The sequence below is a fragment of the Myotis lucifugus genome, unplaced genomic scaffold, assembly GCF_000147115.1.
Source record: "Myotis lucifugus unplaced genomic scaffold, Myoluc2.0 scaffold_133, whole genome shotgun sequence".
Taxonomy (NCBI): Eukaryota; Metazoa; Chordata; class Mammalia; order Chiroptera; family Vespertilionidae; genus Myotis; species Myotis lucifugus.
In genome coordinates this window covers 3,133,171-3,145,216 of record NW_005871181.1, presented here as the reverse complement: position 1 = coordinate 3,145,216, position 12,046 = coordinate 3,133,171, and positions in this window count along the sequence as shown.

Here is a 12,046-nt window from a genome sequence, read left to right as displayed (position 1 = left end):
AATAAATGAGCTGAAGAGTAGAACCAACACAGCCGAAGGGCAACTTGGCCAGCTCCTAGACGAATCGATGGCCTCTCCGAAAGTGATTGATCGATCACCCCAGCTTTTGTGGGGAGCCCCTTTACTACTTGCTGAATTTAGTGGCGTACGGAGGCGAACATGGCCAGTGGCCGTCTTGGCATCCAACGTAATGGAACCATGACTATGTTTCCTGGTGAAAGCCTTTCTCTCTCGGGACCAGAACTCACTGTGCCCAATATTACAGAAACAGCGGGGGAAAAACAACACTTTCGGATTGTTTGGCTTTACCATGAGACACAGTCACACCCCCTCCTCGGCTTGCAGGGCTCATGCATTCTAATCACGAGAGAAATACCGATTTAAGACATCTGGGACACCATCGGGACCACTCCCTAACCCTGAGGAATTTTCCCTCCGAGTTTCCTCAAGCAGCTGTCTCTGGGATGAACCCTGGTTGCACCGGTGAATTTGTGGATGCCAGTTACTACCTTCCAAGCCCTTCCCCATAAAATGTATGCTTTGGTCGGTAGAGATGCCGTGGTGATGGACGCAGCTTTCTGGATGTCTATGAAATGTGGTGCTGGCACAAACCCTGGGCAGTAAGGGAATGCTGTGCCTCTGGACACATATTCCAAATCACCACTGTTTCGATGCTGAAAGGAGTAGGAAACAATCAGTTGGAGACCCCTGGCTGGTAAGATGCTAAATATTCCATGTGGCTTGCATCACTGGCCTCTGTCCTTCACAGATTGGGGATCCGTCTCAGTGCAAAACTATTCTACACTTGAGTCCATGCCTGGCCCCCATCTGTGTCATCGTGGCCACTGGGTATATTTCCATTGAGCCAGCTCCAGTAGGACTGTGGGAAGGGGTGAGTAGTAACATTTCCCATCTGTTTATTGAGAGCCTCATCCACTTTATAATCAACTGTGTTCCTTTAACTGGGACACCATACCTTTTATTTATTTATTTGTTTGTTTGTTTGTTTATTTATTTAATTGAGGAAAGGCAGAGAGAGGGAAAAGAGATAGAAATATCAATGATGAGAGAGAATCATCAATCAGCTGCCACCTGCACACCCCCTAATTGGGGATTGAGCCTGCAACCCGGGCATGTGACCTGACAGGGAATGGAACTGTGACCTCCTGGTTTATATGTCCACACTCAACCACAGAGCCATGCTGGCCAGGGGCCAGGTACTGTTTTAAGGTCTAGGTAAGTTTTAACTTCTTTCTTGTTGATAACCTCATGAGGGTTGTTGAAATGCATATTTTCTCAGTCCACAGCAACAATTAGTGTATGTACCACCTCTGTGTATACATTTAGAATATTGTGCGCCAATCTCTCCAGTGAATTAGATATAAATACAGCAATCACTGGTATGTTCAGAATTTGTCCAAAGAGCAAGAGTACTTGGTTTCCCTGGTCAAGAGATAGTGTAGGAATTTGGAGATCTATAAACCTCCAGAAAGTTAAATTATCCTACATACCACACTTGGGTACTATCAGGAGACACATTTTCAACCTTCCTCGAAGAATACACAACCCACAAAATCTGTGGGCAGCATGGTTATTTTACGTGGCGCACTATGTAATTTGCAGGAATTACTGTTACAACAGCAGAAAGCACCTGAAAAGTCCCTGACATTTTTTCACTCAGTGCTATAGCTATTTCTCTACATGACGATGACGGCGTGCCGTTCATACACGCAAATTGGTGGCTGTGTCAGTTCATAGGAAACAGGTTGGGACAGCGGGAAAAGGTAATCTAAATAGACACCTATTTCCTCCGATTCTCAAAAGTCCATGGCCTCCTGGGATGACCTGAGGTCACTGTCAGAATGTTGGCACCTGTACATTGTCATATCGTAAGAGACATTGGTGGTCACAGTACAATGACCCACAGCTTCTTTTATTCTAATTCTGTCTTTGCAAAGCACCTCCATAAATGAGTAGTTAGTGAACATATAGTTTAGTGCTTGCTAATTATTATTTATGGGATAATAATGCTAGCAGAAAAAGAATACTCTTGACACGTTTGTGTGTTTAAAGTGAATGTTGTCTTGGATATTCAAAGGGGGCATAATAGCCCTAGTTGGTGGATAGAGTGTTTGCCTGCAGACTGAAGGGTCCTGGGTTTAACTCCTGTCAAGGGAATATGCTCGGGTTGTGTGCTTGATCCCCAGTAGGGGGCGTTCAGGAGGCAGCCGATCAGTGATTCTCTCTCATCATTGATGTTCCTATCTCTCCCTCTCCCTTCCTCTCTGAAATCAATAAAAACATATTAAGGGGGGTGAGCACAATAAATTGTTCTTATGGCCAATGCTAAGGATTTTTCATGTCCAGCTCATTGCATGACCTTTACTTCTGAAGATAAAACATGGTCTTTCCTTTGTAAAGTGTTTTCCAAATAATGTTTGTACGCATTAGCTTGTTTAAGCTTCACACCTTAGCATACATTATCATTCTGTACAGGTAGGGTAGAGTTTAATCTTGAACACAAAAATTCAATAACATTTTTCTCTCCTTAGGAGATACTACGCTTTTTAATTAAAAAAAATACTGTCAGGCCATAAGAACAATTTATTACTTTGTAGGCATTACATATCATGCATTGTATGGATATTATGTAATTCAAAATAACTTAATTTACCTTTTAAAGTAAAGCAAAGGCATTGCAGATTATAAAGTTATCTCTGATGCAATTGTTCTTTCTCTTATGCAATTAGCATAAATTGCACTTTTTCACTAAATAGCCTCCACATATTATTGCATGTAACCAGAAATTATTCCTCTATTTTGCATCCACTTGTACAGTGTATGCTTTCTATGGAGTGTGCATTTATTTAAACCCATTTAGATCAAATATTTCTAGAAACTGATTCTATGCCTTCTTCATTTTATCTTTCCTCCTCTACTTTTATTTACTGTGGCTGCAAATCAATACATCTTACCTTACAGCCTAACTCTCAGAACAAGATGGGAACGTTCTCCGATCACCATATTAAACATGAAGAAGGATGGTGTTCGAATTTAGACAGAATAAAGAATGAAGCCCAGCCGATGTTGCTCAGTGGTTGAATGTCAACCCATGAAGCAGGTGGTCAGGGTTTGATTCCCCATCAGGAGGAGTTGATCAATGATTCTCTCTCATTATTGATGTTTCTATTCCTCCCTCCCTCTCCCTTCTTCTCTCTGAAATCAATAAAAACACATTAAAGAAATAAAGAAAGCAATGACATAGGGGATACCATGATGGTGACTTTGAAATTGCTCTGCAATTTCTACATTAATTTCTCACATTCTTTTGTTTCCCAGGTACTTCACGGTGCCTTTTCTTACCTCATCAACCTTTGGTGACCATCTTAGATATAGATCCATTGAGCTATCACACTAAAGATAAGCATAGAGAACATTCTAGAATGGATCTTTCTCATTTCAGGTCAGGTTAACTAGTCTTTCCCACAATTACAGATACTATTATTTGCCCGTCTGTGCTCATTTTATGAGAATTAATTCAGCTCAGAAAATTGGTCCCGATTTCCCATGCTAACTTCTGTTCGAGGGGTAAGTCAATGCTAGGAGCATATGTTTGCATCTAACATGAGTATATTTTATTGGTGTGAAATGCGGCCATATGGCAGCTGGTTGGGGTTGATCCTTTCTCAGTCACTCAGAGACCCTGCCCTGGAAATTGGGGATTGAGACCAAGAGGAAGGAGAAAAAAAAATCCCATGACCAGCCTAGAATCGGGTGGCTGTGTTTTTCTTAGGTGAAATGAATGACAGCACACAAGGATGTGCAAGAAACACTAAATGTAGCCAATTCAAAAGCATTCGAAATGTTTAAAACCAAAGAAAAATTTTATGCATTATGTTTCTGATAGCTCTCCTTGTTTTCTTTACAGCCCTTCTTCAGGCCCAGCTACATTCTGTCCCATATGAAACATCCCTTTGAACTAAAATTTTCTTAAGCTATTTCAAGTTAATTTCCGTTCCTGGAAATCTAAAGTGCCCTAGCTAAAAGTACTTAATTATAAAATAGTGGAATGAAAAAGGAGTTGTGCCTAGAAGCAAAGTCTAAGAAAATGTTCAGCTCTGCATTTTACATAACCATCTATTATAATGAGAGGAAAGAAAAGAAGTTGAAATTTGTCATGCAAGTCATGCCTAAGAGTCCTCAGAGGAAAACACCAGAAGAATCAAGTATTTCTGAAGTACCCAGAGAGTCCTCTGTGTAGCTAGAGAGAGAAAACTCTCGACAGGTTACTTTTATCCAGCAGGTGCAATTTAAATAATATTAAGGCTGGGTTGTTTATTCGGCAAGACCTTTTGGTCATGAAATTTCAGTGTGCTTTTTTAAAATACATTTTTTTTTAAAAAAAATATTTTTTAATTGATTTCAGAGATAAAGGGAGAAGGAGAAAGAGATAGAAACAGCAATGATGAGAAAGAATCATTGATCGGCTGCCTCCTGCACGCCCCCTACTGGGGATCGAGCTCACAACCCCAACATGTGCCCTGACCTCCTGGTTCATAGGTGCATGCTCAGCCAGTGAGCCATGCCGGCTGGGCGAAATTTGATTTAATATGGTGTTTAGCTAAAGAATTTAAGTTACCGATTGACATGTAAGGGCCGGAAAGCTATTTTCTGGATTATTCATTTTGACAAATATTTATCTCATTTCAAGAGTCATTTTATGTGTGGGTGAGCCGGCCTGTATCACAGGAGGGCCATTAGGTTATGGCTTTCATCGCTGTGGTTCACGGACGAATATGAACTCAGAGATGTGTGCAGAAAAAAGAAATAGGAGTTAATAAGAGCTGGCAGTGGCAAAATGGCCTTTGTGATCAAACATGTGATTACCAGATGCCAAAGAAAATTCTAACAACCCTACAGTACATTAACAAACAAATCAACAAGCTAACTAACAAAAAAAAGTATTTTTTGAGGCAAATAGTAAAATTAAGCAGTAGAAATATGTGGTTTCCTCTTAATGTTCTACGTTTTCAAAAAATCAAATTATTGCTCAGCCTCTGACATGATGCATTTTGATCCAAGGATTAGGAATTTCAATCCGTGATTAAATACAATTTTTTTCGTTTTCATTTTCCATCTGCAAAAGATGTGCTACATTTGTTGGCTGTTAGGACTGTATCCAAAGAGAATTAAGTCAATATGTTTTTCTGTTTTAATGTTTATTGAATGGCTGTCATTAAATATGATAATGCTGGACATTTTTATTTTCCCCAAAAGAAAAGTCCAAGATAAGCCAGTGACAACATTGTGGAATAGGTTCATTTGAGAATATGGTAACAGATGAATTTATGTCTCTAATTTTAAAACATTTCAGTCTTACATGTTATGGCCATTAGGTTAGGAGTATATTTTATCATTCATTAGTATGCTCTGCATGCCTTTTATGCTATAATCGACTTTGATGTTGATTGTTATTATACTTAAACAACTTTTATAAAATGGATCCCGGTGCTTTTTATATTAAAAATATTCATATTCTTAATTACTCAACGCTAAGTTAATTGAGACATTTTAGTATTCCCTAGATTGGAATTAAGTTAAATTTAACTTCTACAAGGTGGCTAAAAGGTACCTGGCACTTCCTTGCACTAACTGCACCACTGTGGTATTTGCAAAACCCAATACCCAGCAACAGTGGAATGCAGAAAGCCCAACATTCAACTATGCAACACACCAAATAATCCTATAAAAGGTAAAACCCGTGATTTAAAATTGATCTCATTCTCATTGAAAGAATAAAGCATGAAGAACATTCTAATCCCATTCAGCGGTTCTCAATCTGTGGGTCGCGACCCCTTTGGGGGTCGAACGACCCTTTCACAGGGGTTGCCTAAGACCATCCTGCATATCAGATATTTACATTAAGATTCATAACAGTAGCAACATTACAGTTATGAAGTAGCAATGGAAATAATTTTATGGTTGGGTCACAACATGAGGAACTGTATTTAAAGGGCCAGAAGGTTGAGAACCACTGAATGTCAACTTGGAATTCTTTTCTTCTCCAAAGAATTCAGCCTATCTTACTTCTGAGTGGCTGTCATCGATGCTACTGATTTCTATGAATTTTCTCAAATTCCAAAAATTCCTTCTTAAAATATAAATGGGAGATAAGAAAAGCCGAATAAGGGCTACCTCCTCCATAAGCCTATGGTAGACTTTACCTCAGTATTTGTTACACAAGCTGCTTATCAAAACAGGCAGAACTCTGTGCGATGGAATCTCAGACAGATGTGTTTTGGTGAGAAGTAGAATCTGTCCACAGGCTGTGCCGACGGGACCAGGGACCTGTGGATGCTTCCACGGAGAACTGTGTCATTTCTGGGCCAGGCTGAAGGCCTTGCCTGGCGTTGTCTCAGATCGCCTTATCCAGGTGGCAAATTGGCCCTGACACCTCACCCAAATTCACCTTGTTCTTTGTTATCACATCTTTAAAAAAAATATATCTTCTCATTGACTTCAGAGAGAAAGGAAGAGAGAGATAGAAACATCAATGATGAGAGAGAATCATGGATCGGCTGCCTCCTGTAGGCCCCACACTGTGGATCGAGCCTGCAACCTGGGCATGTGCCCTGACTGGGAATCGAACCCTGACCTCCTGGTTCATAGATTGATGCTCAACCACTGAGCCACGCCGGCTGGGCTATTTTTACTTTTTAATTGTATTATCCAATGTTAGAAATTGTATGTCTTTTAAAGAATTACAGACAGTGTTCCATAGGAGCATTAATTATTTATCACATAGCATATTTTTATAAATATCAATTCATCAGAAATAGAAGGTAATTGAGTCCCTATTTTGCAAGATGATTACAAAAGAATTTTTTTGGCAAAATTAAAATAGGATTTTAGAAGAAAATAAAGATTTTGTTAGGCCTCTCAGAGCAACTCAGCATTTTATCTCAAGCCACAAAGATCCATTCATTGGGCGTTTAATCATTATTTCTGAAGGCACACACTCAACAACTCCACTAACAACTCCTCTACTCTTCTTAACACTGCTCATTTAAAACAGCAACATGCCCCAGCGCAGGAGGACACACACAATCCAGATAAAGATACCATTGCTGCCCATTTCCATAAGGTCACCTTGACACGTATCCAAAATTTGATTTGGAGTGATCTCATTTATGTACCTTTTCCCCAAAGGACTTTAGATTGCAAAATAAATTATGCGTGAGATTTTCCTACACTAAGCCTTACTGTATAGGTCCTTAAAAATAGGCCGATTTCCTGCTTTCTGGAGGAAAACTGGGGGGACAAAACACCCCATGTGTTTTGGGTGTAGGCATTGATTGTACTGATCATCATGGGACATTACAACGAGGGACACGGGAAGCACGGAGCGGCTGCTTTCTGTGCTCAGTAACTATGTATGTCAAGGATATAAACAGTTCACAAATGTGAATGTATTTCCATTTGTATTTCTAGGCATACTTAAAATGTCATTCGGGAACAGCAACTTGGGGAGGGGGTCTTGCATACTGCATCTCCATTCTCAAATTTCTATAATGATTTGGAGGCAGAAAATATAGCTGGCCGTCACCCCAGGGAAACTCAGACGGGCCTGTCCTCTCTCAGTGGGACGTCTTCCCCGCAGGTGACAGGCAGAGCTGTCACGGGGCAGGATGATTTATCTCCTCTGATTTCATCCCTTAAAGATGCCCTATGCAAGGTGAAGTGATCATTTTCCTCCGAGTTAACACGTCCAACGTCTCATTTTTCATTCCAGTCCTTGGGAAATGACATCAAACACTAAATTGGGAACTCATTTGGGTTGTGAGGTTTGGCTGCCTGCCCGTTTCTCTGGGAAAAACAAGCAAATTATCTGTACTTTTTAGTTAAAGAAGTTATAGGCTACCTGGGCCTGGCAGGCTGGTCTCAGGACTTTTTTTTTCTTCTTTCAACTCACAGTGGAGAAGCAAAAGAATAAATATAAACATGGAATTTTGCAAAATAACATATTTTTGCTGGAAAATTAATCAAAAATTAACATGTAAAATATTGTTTTGGGGGGAAAACAGCTATTGAAGAATGTCAGTGAAAAAGAAAGGTGGGCAGTATATTTTTCTACAACTAAAATATGCAATTGATTCTGTATGGCTTTAGGGGAAAAAAAAACACCATTATTTGCGAGTAAAAATTCAGCCAATCAACATATTATTTTCATCCAACAAGAAATCTTGTTTATAAACATTTTTTTTGAAGCCCAAACACAATTTTATAATTCCTCTTCTGAATTCACTCATTTTAGCACATAAATAGAAAGCTATCTACAATCTGTTTGTGTAGACAAAAGAATGATGTGTTAAAACTAAATTCTAACCTACACAATTATCTATTTTTCCTTGATAAATAATTGATCACGGGTTATAATTTATTGGGTAAGCGTATTAGCCGTGAGCCACTTAGAATTAGGAAAGTTATATGATACTAAGAAGTCATAGGAACATAAAGTAAGGATAGAGAAAGGTTGTCCTTTTTAAAGTTCATGATTATTTTATAAGATGGACATGCTTATAAGGAGTATGGCTATTACTTCATTAGGTAATTGCTATTTGAGAATTTTTCAAGCCATTTCTATGGGCCCTGGCATCAAATGAAGCCCATAATCTAAACAATGATAAAAAGTGAATATAGAAAAGTAGAGGAGTGGTTAACTTTATTGAAAGCTAACTATTTTCATGTAGTAGGTGCAATGCTCTATGTGGATTATTTTATTTATTTCTTACAACATTTCTATGAAGTAGGTGCCATTAATTGCATCCTTTTAGGTTTGGGAAAAATAAGACATAACAAGGAAAAATAATTTTCTCAAGATCTCACACTTAGGAAGCAATAGAATCAGAATGCAAATCTGTCAAGACTCATTTTTTTTTAAATCCTCCCCCGAGGTCATTTTTCCACTGATTTTTTAGAGAGTGGAAGAGAGAGGGAAAGACAGAGAGAAACATCGATGTGAGAGAAACACATCAATTGGTTGCCTGCTGCACGAGCCCTGGCCAGGGCCCAGGCTGGGGAGGAACCTGCAACCGAGGTACGTGCCCTTGACCAGAATCAAACCCAGGACCCTCTGGTCTACAGGCCCATGCTCTATCCACTGAGCCAAACCGGCTAGGGCTGGAGCATGCATTTTTTTAACCTTAGACCAATGAAAAGCAAAGTATGATGGGTGCCTACAAGAATCCAGCAGCACAAAAGAGAAGGGCAACGTGTCTAGAAGAGAGATGGGAACACGAGGAGGCATTTCAGCTGCTGAATTCAAGGGAGGGCAAGAGTTTCCTCAAGCTGAACAGAGAAAGGGAAAAAAGTCACTTCAAGCTGATACAATTCTGTGAACAAAGCCAAGTCAAGAGGACACTTCCTCTCCTTTGTAACAAGTTTTCTGGTCTGTCTGGACTGCAGCATAAACTTCAGGGAGAGGATTTGAAGGCGATCAAACCTACTAGAAGTGTTTGCAGTCAGACCCTTGATTTCGAAGGCCACGCCAAAGGAAGCCACAAAAAACGAAAGGCTGCTATCCGGGGATACTGGTTTGTATCAGGGATGCAATTTCAACTCAGCCGGAAGAGAGGCAATTCTTTGCTAAACTGGCTGGAAAAGCGGTTAACACTATAGAGAAATAATCGATGTATGGGCTCACCTGACATAATGGACTGAATTAAGTGAAATTTAAATTAAAGAGTCAGATGTGATTGGTAGAGGGTTCTTCAAGTCTAGGTTGAAGTATTTTCTAGTGCACCTCATTGCTTATGGCTTTATTTATGTGACCCTTAAGGAATGGCAAATAAAGTGCTTAGCTGTACTTGCATAGCTTATACTATAAATATAAACCATAATTATATCATTTTTTATTTTTCAACAAGTTAAGCATTTCCATTTTAAAAATTTATCTTTATTGTTGAAAGTATTACAGATGTCCTCTCCACCCCACCATTGACCCCTTCCAACCTTGCACCAACCTGCATATAAGTTCTTTAGTTAATCTCTTCCTCCACCCCTGAGGTTCCACAGTCTGTTCCATGCTTCTATGTCTCTGGATCTATTTTGTTCATCAGTTTATTTTATTCATTAGATTCCACATATGAGTGAGATCATGTGATACTTGTCTTTCTCTGACTGGCTTATTTTGCTTAGCATAATGATTCTACTGTGCAATATTTGCATTGTTTCTTAGAGAAAGCACCAGTCTAGAAAGAATGTCCCACAGCTTTACTGTTACAAATAACATACTAAACACATATGCTTAAATTTTACTCCATCAACTGTTAGCTCCTCTGAAGTCTGACACATTTGTGAAAAATGTAAAAATAATAAAAGATCCGTCTTGTCGGTTGCTGAGAAACTTAGAAGAAACACACATGCCTCAGACTGCCTCTGTACTGTTTTAGATCCTGTTGGAAATTTCCAGAAGAGAACAATAAGAATGATGCTATTAATAAAATAGCTTCCAGCCCTGACCGGTTTGGCTCAGTGGATAGAGCGTTGGCCTGCGAACTGAAGGGTCCCAGGTTCGATTCCAGTCAAGGGCATGTACCTTAGTTGTGGGCACATTCCCAGTGGGAGGTGTGCAGGAGGCAGCTGGTCGACGTTTCTCTCTCATCAATGTTTCTGACTCTCTATCCCTCTCTCTTCCTCTCTGTAAGAAATCAATAAAATATGTTTAAAAAAAATAAAATAAAATAGCTTCCAAACTATGAAAAGCTGCTCACCCTCACTAGCAATCTGGGAGATGCAAATGAAAACCAATGACACCCATCAAAAATAGCATCCATTGATGCTGCTGGATTCTTGTAGGCACCCATCATACTTTGCTTTTCATTAGTCTAAGGATAAATAGCATCCATTTATCAAATAGCACATTCTTGCTATATGCCCGTGTCCATGTTTAGTGTATCTTTGAAACCTCAAATATCATAACTATTCTGGGAGGTCAGGGTCACTGTCCTTTTACAGATAAGGAAACTGATACTTTGAGAAGTCAGTTAAAAACAGTTGCCCAGAAAGTCAATGTCAAAGTGAGGGTTTGATCTCAGGCCTGACTTCAAAAACGTGGCCCTTGTAACCACTAAAGGAGCAGAGAATTTTCTTGAAACAAATGTGGGGTGCCCTTCACAATGGTCACTGTGGGGATCACAGGAACATGAGGTGGAGGAAGAGCTATGCTGTGAAGCAATGCGGCTACAGTGACAATTCAGAAGGGACAACATGGTACCGTGTGATGGTGGCAGCAAGTGAGGCCACGTGTGCATGTGTGAGTCCTAGAAAGATGTGGCAAAAATCAAACCGTTTGGCGAGCTTTGTGAGATTAGGGAGGGCTTGCTTTTTTGAAGATTCCTTTTTTTCAATCCTCACCGAGGCTATTTTTCCATTGATTTTTAGAGAGAGTGGAAAAGAGAGGGAAAGAGAGAGAAACACATAGATTGGTTGCCTCCTGCACCTGCCCTGACCAGGGCCCGGGCCGGGGAGGAGCCTGCAACCAAGGTACGTGCCCTTGATCAGAATGGAACTTGGGAACCTTCGGTCTACAGGCCGACACTCTTATCCACTGAGCCAGAATGGCTAAGGCTGACATTTTCTTTAATATTGTTAACTATATATTTAATTGAAACTTGTCAGATAAAGAAAAAGAAAAATATTCCCTCTATATGTTTTTTACATATATATATATTTTATTTCAGAGAGGAAGGCAGAGGGAGAGAGAGATAGAAACATCAATGATGATAATCATTGATTGGTTGCCTCCTGCAGGCTCCCTACTGGGGATGGAGCCTGCAACCCGGGCATGTGCCCTGACTAGGAATTGAACTGGTGACCTCCTGGTTCCTGGGTCAACGCTCAACCACTGAGCCACACCACAGGGAGCCACACTCCCTCTCTATTTTAAAAATATTTCTAATGGAAATAAATGTATCCTTATGTTTATTTTGCTTCTAATTGGATCACTGTTGCTTGGGATCCACTAGGTAGCGCTTGGTTGTTTACT